At 49.9% G+C, this 12,302-nt stretch overlaps 1 pseudogene across 1 annotated transcript in view; it reads right to left on the bottom strand.

Annotated features, from left to right (window-relative positions):
• Positions 1-4,413, bottom strand: part of LOC311216156 (olfactory receptor 14C36-like) — a 249,838-nt pseudogene extending 245,425 nt beyond the window's left edge. The window contains exon 1 of the transcript in view: positions 4,348-4,413. The product of the transcript in view is annotated as an olfactory receptor 14C36-like (transcript). The remainder of the gene's footprint in view (positions 1-4,347) is intronic.
• Between the last annotated feature and the right edge of the window lie 7,889 nt (positions 4,414-12,302).

Genomic DNA, 12,302 nt, shown 5'->3' on the forward strand with positions numbered 1-12,302 from the left:
CCACAGGGGCTGCTCTGCAGAGAATTACTTCGTCACAGTCAGAGCCAGTGCAGGGCCACACACTGGACAAGAAGGCTCCCTCTGAGCTCTGTGAGGAGTCTGGAAGGTCCTAAGAAGCAGCAGGAAGACTGAAGAAGACCAAGGCCCATCTGAAGGTTGGCTTATTCCCACCTGGGAGGCAGTGCTGGGCAGTGGGAAAGGCTATGAGAAAGACATGTGAGAAGACCATGAGAAACAAGGAAATATCACTGCCATTGCCCCAGGCCTGCAAAAAATCACTCACCAGACTTCTTTTCTGGGGCTGTGTGAGCCCAGGAGAGAGCAGTGAATGGAGCCCACGGAGCGTGAGCCTGTCTGAGGTGGACTGAGCAGAGCTCAAGTGCTCAATCTGGTGTGAGCAGGCAGAGGAGAGCTCTGCAGCCCCAGGGCACACAAAAGCCCCAGCAAAGAAGCCTGGTGAGGGATTCCTTGCAGCCCTGGGGCAATGGCAGTGACCCCATGAGCTGGGTCTGCCTCCCAGCCTGCCCAGCACAGCCCTGCAGAGTGCCTCCGTGCTCTGGGCACCACAGCCCCCTCCCTCTGCAGAGCACCACTGCCAGCTGGGACTGGGGCTGGGGCTTGGAGGGTGCTTCCCCTGAATGTCAGCTTCAGTCTCATGGCTTCTGGATAAAAACATGATCTTCACTGTGCCCAAGGAGCTGAGAGACCGCCAACAGGCATGAGGCTGGAACATTGCCTGCAAGGTCGCTCCTGCCCTAGCACCTCCCACGATTGGCACGGAACTGGCTCCTGAATGTCAGAGAGGCTGGGAGCCCAGCAGGTGTGCCATGAGCTTGGAGGATCACAACCAGCTCACTTCTACCTGGGCAGGTCCTGGCCCAAAAAGGGGGTGTTTTGTAGGTGTGGTATTATAAGCTCAGTGGTGTCTCAGAAACACTAAGTCCAGCAGGAAGCGACTGGCTGTTAAATGGCCTGTGAGGTGAGCTCTTTCTGAAGTAGCTGACAGGTCACCCTTGACTCCTGGCTGGGATCTGTGCCTTTAGGCTCACATCTGCCAGTGTCCATGGTAGGGCAGCAGAAGGCACTTGCTGTGCATGTGGTTTCTGAGATCGGCTTTTTTTAAGTAGCTGGTAGGCTGCATAGAGGAAGAGGTCTTGGTAGGGGTTGTCATGTCAGAGGTGTCAGCTTTTGCCTGAAGTCATTCTTTAGGACTGCTTTCATTTTTCTACACAGAGGGGGCCACTGCCTCCAAGACGCTTGGGGGAAACTGAACCATGCATGAGGGTTTGGAAAAAGGTACCCTGGGTGCACAGAAGCCATTCCGTATCCAAAAGTTGGAGGCAGGAAACAAAATTTTGGGGTGGTACAAGAACTGCTGGGCACATTGTGCAGGGTTCACCTACAGCCTGTGTGTTCTTTTCCATCCTGACTTAGGTGCCACGTCAGTCTATAGAAAGGAGTAGCCAACAGATATGAGACAGATACTCTGAGATCATGAAAGCCATCAGAAAGCTGCCCCTATGAAGATGACTGATATGGGGAAGTCAGGAGAAGCCTGGCCAGGACAGATGTGAGATTTGAGGGAGGGAAAAGGAGTTTGGCCAGCAGAAATGAATGATTTCTGTGAGGTTCGAACATTCAGGCAATGTTAATTTTGCTGTAACGCTGACTTAAAATAGTCATGTAAAGCCCTTGCACTACTTTAATCACTGACATTAATTGTCAATTCTAAATGCTACTCCACACCCTGACAGGAATCCACTGTTTTTATGCCTGACTTCAAAGTATCCCTTGAAGCCAAAACTCAGCCCATAGCCCCTTTTCCTTATCTTTACTCTCTTGCTCACCCTGATCTGATCAGCTTGTCGGCCACAAGGAGGAGATTGGTGGGAATGCTCTGAGGAGCTCAGCTCTGCCTCAGCATCTCCTGCCCCAGGAGGAGGATCATAACTGTGGCAGGGACTGTGAGGTCACTTCTGTCTCTGCACTTGATAGGGCAGCAGCAGGAACGTGTCACAGAAAGGGACAGTGAGGTCACTTGTGTCTGGAGGTGGCAGGTCACCCTTGACTTCTCCCTGGGATCTGAACTTTTGAGCTGACATCTGGCAGTGGCCCTGCTAGGCCAGCAGAAGGCACCTGCTTGGCATGCTGACAGTTGGCATTGCTTCCTTGCAACACTGTGCAGGGCTGCGGAGGTGTCAAAATGAAGTTCTTCTAATAGCATCACACTACCCACCACATCCCACAGACCCCAAGACTAGCCCTGAGCCAGACATGGGTGTGCAGGGTCTCCTCTCCCAGTGGCCGTGGTCAGGCCTTGGCCCTTCAGCTTCATTAAAACCAACCAAGATTTTTCTCAGCACAGTGCTTTGCCTGTCTGTAACCATGGCCTCCAATTATCTGCCCTAACAAGGCCCTGGGGAGGCTTTGTTAGTAACAGCCCTCAGTGGGGCCCATTAATACTCCAAGTCACTTCAGCTTTTCCTTCTGACTTTAGCTTCTCAAGTGGTTACATCACCCTCCTCTCAGTACCTCAACTGAGTACAGGGGGACAATCACTTCCCTGGACCTGCTGGTCACACTGCTTCTTATGCAAGCCAGGATGCTGTTGGTCTTCTTGGCCACCTGAGCACACTACTGGCCCATATTCAGCCGACTATCAACCAGTACTCCCAGGTCCTTCTCTGCCAGGCAGCTCTCCAACCATTCCTCTCCCAGCCTGTAGCTCTGTTTGGGGTTGTTGAGCCCCAGGTGAAGAACCCGGAACTAGAACCCCAGAAAACAGAAGAGCAGGGAACAACCTCTTGGCTATGTTCCTGGCAGCAGCTTTGGAGAGGTGTCCAGGCTTCTGGGTTTGCCCAGAGCAAGACCCTCCTGTTACTGTGGTGCTATCCGGGAGGCCAGCTGTAACCCAGGGCTGCACAGTGCCTGCTGCTGTCTGCAGTCACAGGGATGCCACTGCAGAGAGAACAGGACTGTCACCAAGGCCTATGAGATCTGACAGCTTATCCGAATAAAAGAGCACAGGAGAACACACTGAAAGCCAAAAGAGAGCAGCAGTGACAAGGCCACGTCCTGCTGCTGGCCATGGCCATGGCTCCAGAGAAGCAGCAGCCCCTACCCAAAATCCATGTAGCAGCTGGGCTCTTGGCCCAGAGACCCTCCTGTGTGCTGGGGCTGATCCCCCAGCTCCAGAGGGGATGGGAAGAGATTGCAGCAGATAACAATGTAGTTCTGTTTTTGTTTTGTTTTGTTTTTGTTTTTTTATTTATTATGTTTCTCTACATAACCTGCTTCTTTCAATAATTAGATGACTGGGTCACTATAAATGAAAAAATAGAAATAAGAAAATCAGGTAGCGGGTTAAGGATAACATAATTTAAATCGAAAGAAAAAAAATGTAGAAAATATTTATAGAGAAATATAGTAACAAAAATTTTCCTCACAGTTCCTGAAATAATCAGGGAACTCACAAACATTATTGATTGCAAAGAAGCATGTATCCAAAGAGTTTCCTTACTGCATCCTTGAACTCCTGGTTCCTCATGCTGTAGATGAGGGGGTTCACTGATGAAGGAACAACTGAGTAGAGAACTGACACAATAAGATCCATGGATGGGGAAGAGATGGAGGGGGGTTTCAGGTAGGCAAACATGGCAGTACTGATAAAGAGGGAGACCACGGCCAGGTGAGGGAGGCACATGGAAAAGGCTTTGTGTCGGCCCTGCTCAGAGGGAATCCTCAGCACTACCCTGAAGATCTGCACGTAGGATAACATGATGAAAACAAAGCAAAGAAAGGCTAAAGAAACACTAAACACAAGTGCCCAAACTTCCCTGAGAGAGGCATCTGAACAGGAGAGCTTGAGGATGTGGGGGATTTCACAGAAGAACTGCTCCACAGCATTGCCTTGGCAGAGGGGCAGGGAAAATGTGTTGGCCGTGTGCAGGACAGCATTGAGAAAGCCACTGCCCCAGGCAGCTGCTGCCATCTGGGCACAAGCTCTGCTGCCCACGAGGCTCCCGTAGTGCAGGGGCTTGCAGATGGCAACATAGCGGTCGTAGGCCATGACGGTGAGGAGGAAATACTCTGCTGTGATAAAGAAGACAAACAGAAAGACGTGTGCAGCACATCCTTTATAGGAGATGGCCTGGTGTCCCAAAGGGCATTGGCCATGGATTTGGGCAGAGTGGTGGAGATGGATCCGAGGTCGAGGAGGGCAAGGTTGAGGAGGAAGAAGTACATGGGGGTGTGGAGGCGGTGGTCGGAGGCTATGGCTGTGAGGATGAGGCCGTTGCCCAGGAGGGCAGCCAGGTAGATGCCCAGGAAGAGCGCGAAGTGCAGGACCTGCAGCTCGCGTGTGTCTGCGAATGCCAGCAGCAGGAACTCGCTCACTGAGCTGACGTTGGGCATTTTCTGACATTGAAGAGTTGTCTGTAGAGAAGCAGAAGGCAGAAAAAGTTTAGAAGACAATTCTCTGAGGAAAACCTACTACAAGCCTTAGAGCACTCTCATTTGAAGCCTCTCTTTGCAAAAGGAGCTTTCTGCAGCTCCATCGCTTGAGTCCCAGCTGATGCTGGGTGAGACTGGCACTGCAAGCATGGATTGCTGGGGCCTTTAGAGGTGTCCTTCCTTCTGTGAAGCAGTCAGAAAGCAGGAACAAGGGGGAAACTCAAGTTCAGTCCACTTATGGGATCCATGAACTTTGCAGGGTTGTTGCAAAAAACACCTCCAACCACACTGTAGAGCGAGTCAGATTTTATTATGCTTAGTAATCACACTCTTTTTTATTATGCTTAGAACAATATATTTATATATTGTTCTTATAATATATATATATTATATAATATATTTTATTATGCTTAGAACAATCACACTCTTGCGTTTCCAAAGAAGTGGTGACAGCTTAAAGCAAAGAAGCTCCAACCCCAGTGCAGATGGACAGAATCCTCACCTTATCCCCAAGTGCATGAGCAGGATCTCAGCTTTTCCCTCTTCGCAAAGGCTGCAGAGGCCTCACTCCAGCTGCCCACAGACAGCCATCCAGCAGCACAGACATGTTAGTACGGAGGTGTCTTTTCTTTGAAGTATCTGGATAACACAAGGATGCCAGGAGAGAGCTGCATCCTGCAGGAGAGAAGAATGCAGCCCAGGACAATGCCCCACGGACAGAGCTGGATATTCGCAATCTGGGGTGTCCCAATACCCAATCTGCATCCCCTGCAGTGTCTGGAGGAGACTTGGACACCCAACTCTTGGCTAAAAAGAGCAGCTGGGTTATGACATTCCAAGGGGCTTCTGCCAGACTTCCTCACCTTGCACTGCAACCCAGCAGGACTCTCAAAGCCTACTGCATTACTCACTGCCCTCCCAGAAACAAGACCCAGCAGGAGGAGACCCTTCCAGGACCTGCAGCTGCATGGCCCTGCAGCCAGACACTTACCTTGTCAAGGGCTGTGCAGGTTTCTCCTGCAGGCAGCTCTCTGCATCCTCCCACTGACAACTGCCTTCAGCCCCTCTCTCCTTTTCTTCTCTCTGTGTCTGCCTCTGTGTCTCTTTCCTGCTGTGCTGTGCAGAGGAGCTGCTCCTGGGCACAGCTGTCTCTCTGCACTACGGCCCTCTTGCCACGAGCTCTCTCTGTCCCACGAGCCTGGCCCAGCTCAGCAGCACAGCACCAGCCCAAGCCACTGCAATCACCCCTCTGGGGGCTTTGCTGATGAGCCCACAAACCTCAGGCACTCAGAGACAATTGAAGACATCTCTCCAGAAGTCCAAGTCAGAGGCAAGTTTCCTGCAGTGTCCCCCTGAGGGCCAGCACTGACACAGCCTCCCTTGGAGCTCGTTAGAGCAGAACCCTGGAGGCAGTGAGGACAAGGAGACAAAGGCAATGTGAAGGTGACACTGAGGTGGAGGAAAACTGGATGTGTGTCAGCAAGCACAAGGGCCGGGCCTTGACCCCAAGTGCTTGGGAAGTGAGATCCTTTCCCTTCACACCTTTCACAGGGCTCTTCCTGGGCAGTAGGAGATGGGGATGTGCATGGCCAAGTGAGGAGAATGGTATGATGCCTGTCTGGTTCATGGGTGGGGGCGAGGAGGCAATGAGGCCCTGGAGCTTTAACGATCACCTGTCTCCTCATAGGCCTCAGTGACAGAGACAACAGCCATAGCCATGGACACAAAGACCTCAATCCTGCTGGGACTTTGAGCCTTGCCATAGCCCTTTATCCTCTCTACACCAGGCTGTCCTAGGGTCTCCTAGACCTGTACCTCTTTTCCTGAGGGCTGCAAACACTCTTCTCTGTGCTGCCACACTGGATCTGAGGTGAACCGGATAAATCAGGTCATCTTGGTGGCCATGCTCCTCGTAAGGAAACTCTGTAGAAAGCTGGCCTGGTTCCTGCTGAGCAGGCACCACCGCTCCTATGGCATCCCTCGTGGTGTCCAGGCCCCCCTCCTCCTGGGCACTGCTCACTCAGCCACGTCCCAGTCTGCCCTGATGTGTGGGGTTCCTATTCTTATGGCGAAGGATGAGGCTCGTCTCCTTGTAAATGACAAGAGACTTCTATAGGCAAAATCCTGCATTTTCTCAGGGTTCCTCGACACTGATGCTCTATTCTGTCAGCCATTCATGGCTGCAGGCAGATGGTTCAACCTTCATGTGATTGTGCTATCTCTGACAGGATAGTAGCATCAGGACTTCAGGAAAGTTTGGATAATACAGGAGTAATCACTTGAATGGAACTGCAACACAGAGTCACAGAAAAACAGTGGGTGGAAGGCTGCCAGATTCTACTTTTTCTGTTCTTCCTTCTCATGCATGCTGTCAGTTTCTTGGGAGCTGTGTCCTAAATGTTATGGGGCTGTGCAGGTCAAAGTTCAAAGGGCCAAAGCCCAGCTGGAGCTCAATCCGGCTATGACTGTCAAAGACAATAAACACTGCTTATAGAAATACTTTAAATAAAGGAGGATTGAGGAGAATCATCATCCTTCATTGGACATGGGGGAAATCTGTTAATGATCTAGAGATAAAGTAAAGGCTGAGGTACTTAATGCCTTCTTTGCCTCAGACTCTAGCAGCAAGACCAGTTGTTCCTCTGGATATTTCTTCTTCCTTGTAGCCAGTGCCAACCTTCCATGGTGCACTTTGTGGCAGTTTTTTCTCTCCTGCTCCTTCCTACTACCACTGAAAGCTCCATCTGGTAGGAAACCCCTCCTGAAGTAGGCATCCCAACCCAACATGCTCCTTGCGGCCTCTCAGCCAACCACACACAAGTCACCTCAGCAGCAGCTTCCAAGCCAGGGGCCTGCTGCTGGCCTTGCAGCTTCTTGGCTAGACACAGCCAAGCTTCGTGCCTGCTACTGTCCAGTCATGGACTCAAGCAGAAGGGACCGGACAACCCATGTTGGCACCTTCTTTCTGCCTGGGTCCTCCTAGCTCTGGAGGCAGAGGGGATCCCCCAGTCAACATGCCAAGCAGGTGCCTTCTGCTGGCCTAGCAGGGCCACTGCCAGATGTCAGCCCAAAAGTGCAGATCCCAGGTCTATGTCAAGGCTGACCTGCCACCTCCAGACACAAGTGACCCCACAGTCCCTTTCTGTGACACATTCCTGCTGCTGCCCTATCAAGTGCAGAGACAGAAGTGACCTCACAGTCACTGCCACAGTCACATTCCTTCTGCTGGGCCATGAGATCCTCAGGCATAGCTGACTGCTTTCTAGTTCCCAAGGGAATAAGGCACAACTTTCTGGGTTAGAGAGTAAACAAATGTTTATTGGGAAGGTTTGGTGTTCTTCTGTGTTTAGGGTATGGTCAGGCTCTGTAGTTTAGGTCATTTTTAGGTCTGCCTAGAAGCCTAGGGTTAAATTTTAATAGTAATATTAAGGGAAGGGTTTAGGGTGAGTAAGAGAGTAAAAGTAATAGAAAGGGGGTATGGGGTGAGTTTTGCTTCAAGGAATACCTTGTGTTCAAGCTTTAGAGAAATGGATTCCTGTCAGAGTGTTGGAGGAGCATTTAGATTTAAGGATTAAGACTACTGGTTTAAATAGTGTAAGGGCCATACATGACTGTACAAGTCAGTGTTGCTGCATAATCTACATTTCATGATGCCTCTTACCTCTACGAAATCATTAATTTCTGCTGGAAATGCTCCTCTTGCCACCTGAAAATCTCACATCTCTCGTGTCCAGGTTGCTCCTGACCTCCCCATATCCTATTGGGATCAGCTTTCCGATGACATCCATGACATAGGCAGTATATGTCTCACCTCTGTGGGCTATTCTGTTCTTCAGAGAGAAGTGGCATTGTAGTCAGGAGGGAAAAGGGCCTAAAGGAGCATCCTGCCCAGTATGCCCATCAGCTCTGCCTCTCTACAAAATTGCGCATCCTACCTACTAGTTTTGTTTCCAGAATAGCTTCCATGGATCTCGAGTTCTTTTTCCAGGCCCTCATGAATGCTTCAGTTTTGGATGTGTAGAGATGGGATAAGGAAAGCAATGTGCGGATAGACCTGAGCTTAGCAAGGGATGCAAAGAATAACAGGAGGAGATTCTATAGATGCATAGCTCAGAAAAGAAAGGCCAAGGAGAGTGTACCCCCTCTGATGGATGAGAAGGGTAAACGGTAATGACAGACATGGAGAAGCCTGAGGGCCTCAACAACATCTTTGCCTCAGTCTTCCCTGCCAGTGAGGCTTCCCAAGTTTTTCATTTCCCTGAACCCATAGATGGAGGCTGGGAGGCAAAGAAGATGATCAAGTGGCTGGAGAACCTCTCCTATGAAGAAAGGCTGAGAGCACTGTGGCTGTTCAGCCTGGAGGAAAGAAGGCTTCAGGGTGACCTCATCACAGCCTTTCAGTACTTAAAGGGGGCTTATAAAAAAGATGGAGAGTGATTCTTTGCTCAAGGACATCACAATCCCTGCCCTGCCCCAAGGGGACAAACAGCTGAAGTTAGGGATAGGAGTGGGTTTGAAGATGAGATGTGCTGTGCGTGTGGTGGAGGGTTAGGTGGTCAATTTAACATTTAGGGATTAGAGGTTAACTTCTACAGCTAATGTAATGGAAGGGCTTTGAGGGAGCAATTCTGCTCAAGATGCCTGCTCAAGGTGTAGGAAAAGGGCAAGCCTTGTGGGTCAGAGTTTTGTTTAGTTCTTGGGTGAGGGCTAGGGTTAACGCTGGCATTCTAATTCATGATTAGGCTTAATCATCCTTCTGCTCAGCCTTGAAGTACAAGATGCTTTCGACATCTGCCTTTTCCACGTCCCGAGGAACCTCTTTGATCAATCTGTCCTTTCCAAGGTCTTTGAGATAAGTCTTATGATGACGTCTGCAGCTCCACCAGCACATCTCTCACCCTTCCCATGCTACCTATAAGCAACCCTAGGACTGACAGGGGGATGATGAAGGTATGAGAAAGGGCTTGGTTAAAACCTCTGACTACAGCCTTTATGGGCTTTACACAGACAGTGACAACGGTGTCATAGAAAACAGTAACACTCTTGAGGACAGAAGAGCAGGTGGATAAGGCCTTGGGCTTGTCAACAGAGGATGCACACACATGAAAACTGCAGGAAAGAGAAGAGGAAGATGATCCAAAGGAAGGAAGGAAGGAAAGAAGGAAGGAAGATCCCAAATGTAGATTATGAAAGGAAAGACCATGAGTATCACCGTGGCACTGCAGAACAGCTCCAGCAATGGGGCAAAACCACAGAAGGTGTCTATGACACTGGGGCCACAGAACAGTAGCTGGGAGGAGAAAGAATTACTGCACATGAGAGAAATTCCCCTGGTTCAGGTACAGCTGCCTTCTGGAGTCAGACCTTCCACTTCTCGAGCCTTTCAGAGCACAGGGGTGGCATACAGCCCAGGGCTGACTGTGGGACATGGCCCCCAGCAGGAAGCACTGCGGTCATGCAGAAGGTGCAGCTGGGAGTGCTGTCCCCCTTTGCTGACAGAGGTTGGAGCACTGTCTCCCCCATGTGGTGTCTTCCCCGTGTGGAGTATGGTGCCTTGTCTCCCCCACCGCACGGCCTTGACTCCTTGTGCCAAGCCTTGTGCCTCCTGCTGCCCACTCATGGACTCAAGCACGAGGGACAGGACAACCCATATGGGGCCTTCTTTCTGCCTGGGTCCTCCTGGCTCTGGAGGCAGAGGGGATCCCCCAGTCAGCATGCCAAGCAGGTGCCTTCTGCTGGCCTAGCAGGGCCACAGCCAGATGTCAGCCCAAAAGTGCAGCTCCCAGGTAGAAGTCAATGCTGACCTGCCAAATCCAGACACAAGTGACCTCACAGTCCCTTTCCGTGACACGTTCCTGCTGCTGGCCTATCAAGTGCAGAGACAGAAGTGACCTCACAGTCACTGTCATGGTCACATTCCTCCTGCTGGGGCAGAAGATCCTGAGGCAGAGCTTGCATCTCCCTAGTCCCTTAGGGACTCGGGCTCACTTTTCTGTGTTAGAGATTAAACAGAGTTTTAGTGGGAATGTTTGGTGTTCTTCTGTGGTTAGGGTATGGATAAGTTCTGTGGTTTAGGGTTTTATTTTGGTCTGCCAAGAAATCTAAGGATCAGTAGAGCATTTTAATACTAGTGTCCAGGGAAGGCATTTGGGTGAGTATGAGAATAAAGGAAAGAAAAAGGGGCTATGGGCTTAATTTTGCTTGAAGGGATCCTTTGAATTCAAGCATTAGAGTAGGGGATTCCTGTCAGAGTGTTGGAGTAGCATTTAGGTTTCAGGATTAAAATTACTGCCTAAATAAGGTAAGGGCCATACATGGTTCTTTTAAGTCAGTGTTACTACAGCATCAACAATACATGCACCTTCTTACCTCTATGAAATCATTATTTTCTAATGGCCATTCTCATTTTCTCACCCCAAAATTTCACATCTCTCTTGTCCATGCTTCTCCTAACCTCCCCGTATCTTAATGGGGTCAGCTTTCTGATGACATTCATGATCACAGAGTATCTTTTTTCACCTCTATTGGCTCCTCCATTAATGGGAAGGAAGTATCATTGTAGTCAGGAAGGAAAAGGACACAACGGTCTTTAGGAGCATTCTGCACAATGTGCCCACCAGCTCTGTACCTCCACAAAATCACACTTCCTACCTACAAGATTTGTTTCCCAAATGGCTTCTAAGGATCCAGGGTTACTTTTCCCAGGCCCTCTCACATGTTTCAGTTTTGGATGTGCAGGGATGGGATAAGGAAAGCCAAGTCTCACATGGAACTCAGCTTGGCAAGGGACACAAAAATAACAGGAAGAGATTCTTTAGATACATTGCTCATAAAAGAAAGGCCAAGGACAGTGTACCCCCTGTGATGAATGAGAAAGGTGAACTGGTAATGACAGACATGCAGAAGCCTGAGGGACTCAACAACATCTTTGCCTCAGTCTTCTCTGCCAGTGAGGCTTCCTAAGTCTTTCATTTCCCTTAAACCATAGATGGAGGCTGGAGGTGCAAAGTCCCACTCACTCTAAGTGAAAAGCAGGTTTGAGACCACCTGATGGAACTCAACAAGTACAAGTCTATGGGGCATGATGACTTGCATCCCAGGGTCCTGAGGGAACTGCCTGATGTAGTTGTCAAGACTCTCTCCATCATATTGGAAGAGTCCTGGCAGTCGGCTGAAGTCCCTGGTGACCTGAAAAAGGAAAACATCACTCCCATTTTTAAAAAAGGGTAGAAAGGAAGACCCAGGGAACCACCGAATGCTGAGCCTCACCTCTGTGCCTGGCAAGATCATGGAAAAGAAGTGATCTCAGACACCCAGCATGGCTTCACCAAAGGCCAAATCTTGCCTGACCAATCTGGTGGCTTTCTAAAATGGAGTGACTGCATCAGACAACAAGCGAAGACCAACCGATGTCATCTACTTGGACTTCAGTAAGACCATTGACAGTATCCCGCATGACATCCTGATCTCCAAATTGGAGAGATATGCATTTGATGGCTGCACCACTGAGTGGATAAGGAGTTGGCCTGAAGGTCACATCCAGAGAGTGGTGCTCAATGGCTCTATATCAAAGTGGATGCTGGTGATGAGTAGCGTCTGTCACGAGTCTGTCTTGGGACTGGTACAGTTTAATATCTTTTTCAATGACATAGTGTGATCGAGTGCACCCTCAGCAAGTGTGCAGATGACACCAAGCTGAGTGGTGTAGTTGATGCAACAGAGGAAGGGGTGCCAACCAAAGAGTGCTGGACAAGATTGAAATTTGGGTCCCTGTGAATCTAAGGAGGTTCAACAAGTCCAAGTGCAAGATTCTGCACTGGGCTTGGGAAATCCCAGACAGGAGGATAGGC

Source organism: Netta rufina (genome assembly GCF_964035555.1).
Source record: "Netta rufina genome assembly, chromosome: 18".
Taxonomy (NCBI): Eukaryota; Metazoa; Chordata; class Aves; order Anseriformes; family Anatidae; genus Netta; species Netta rufina.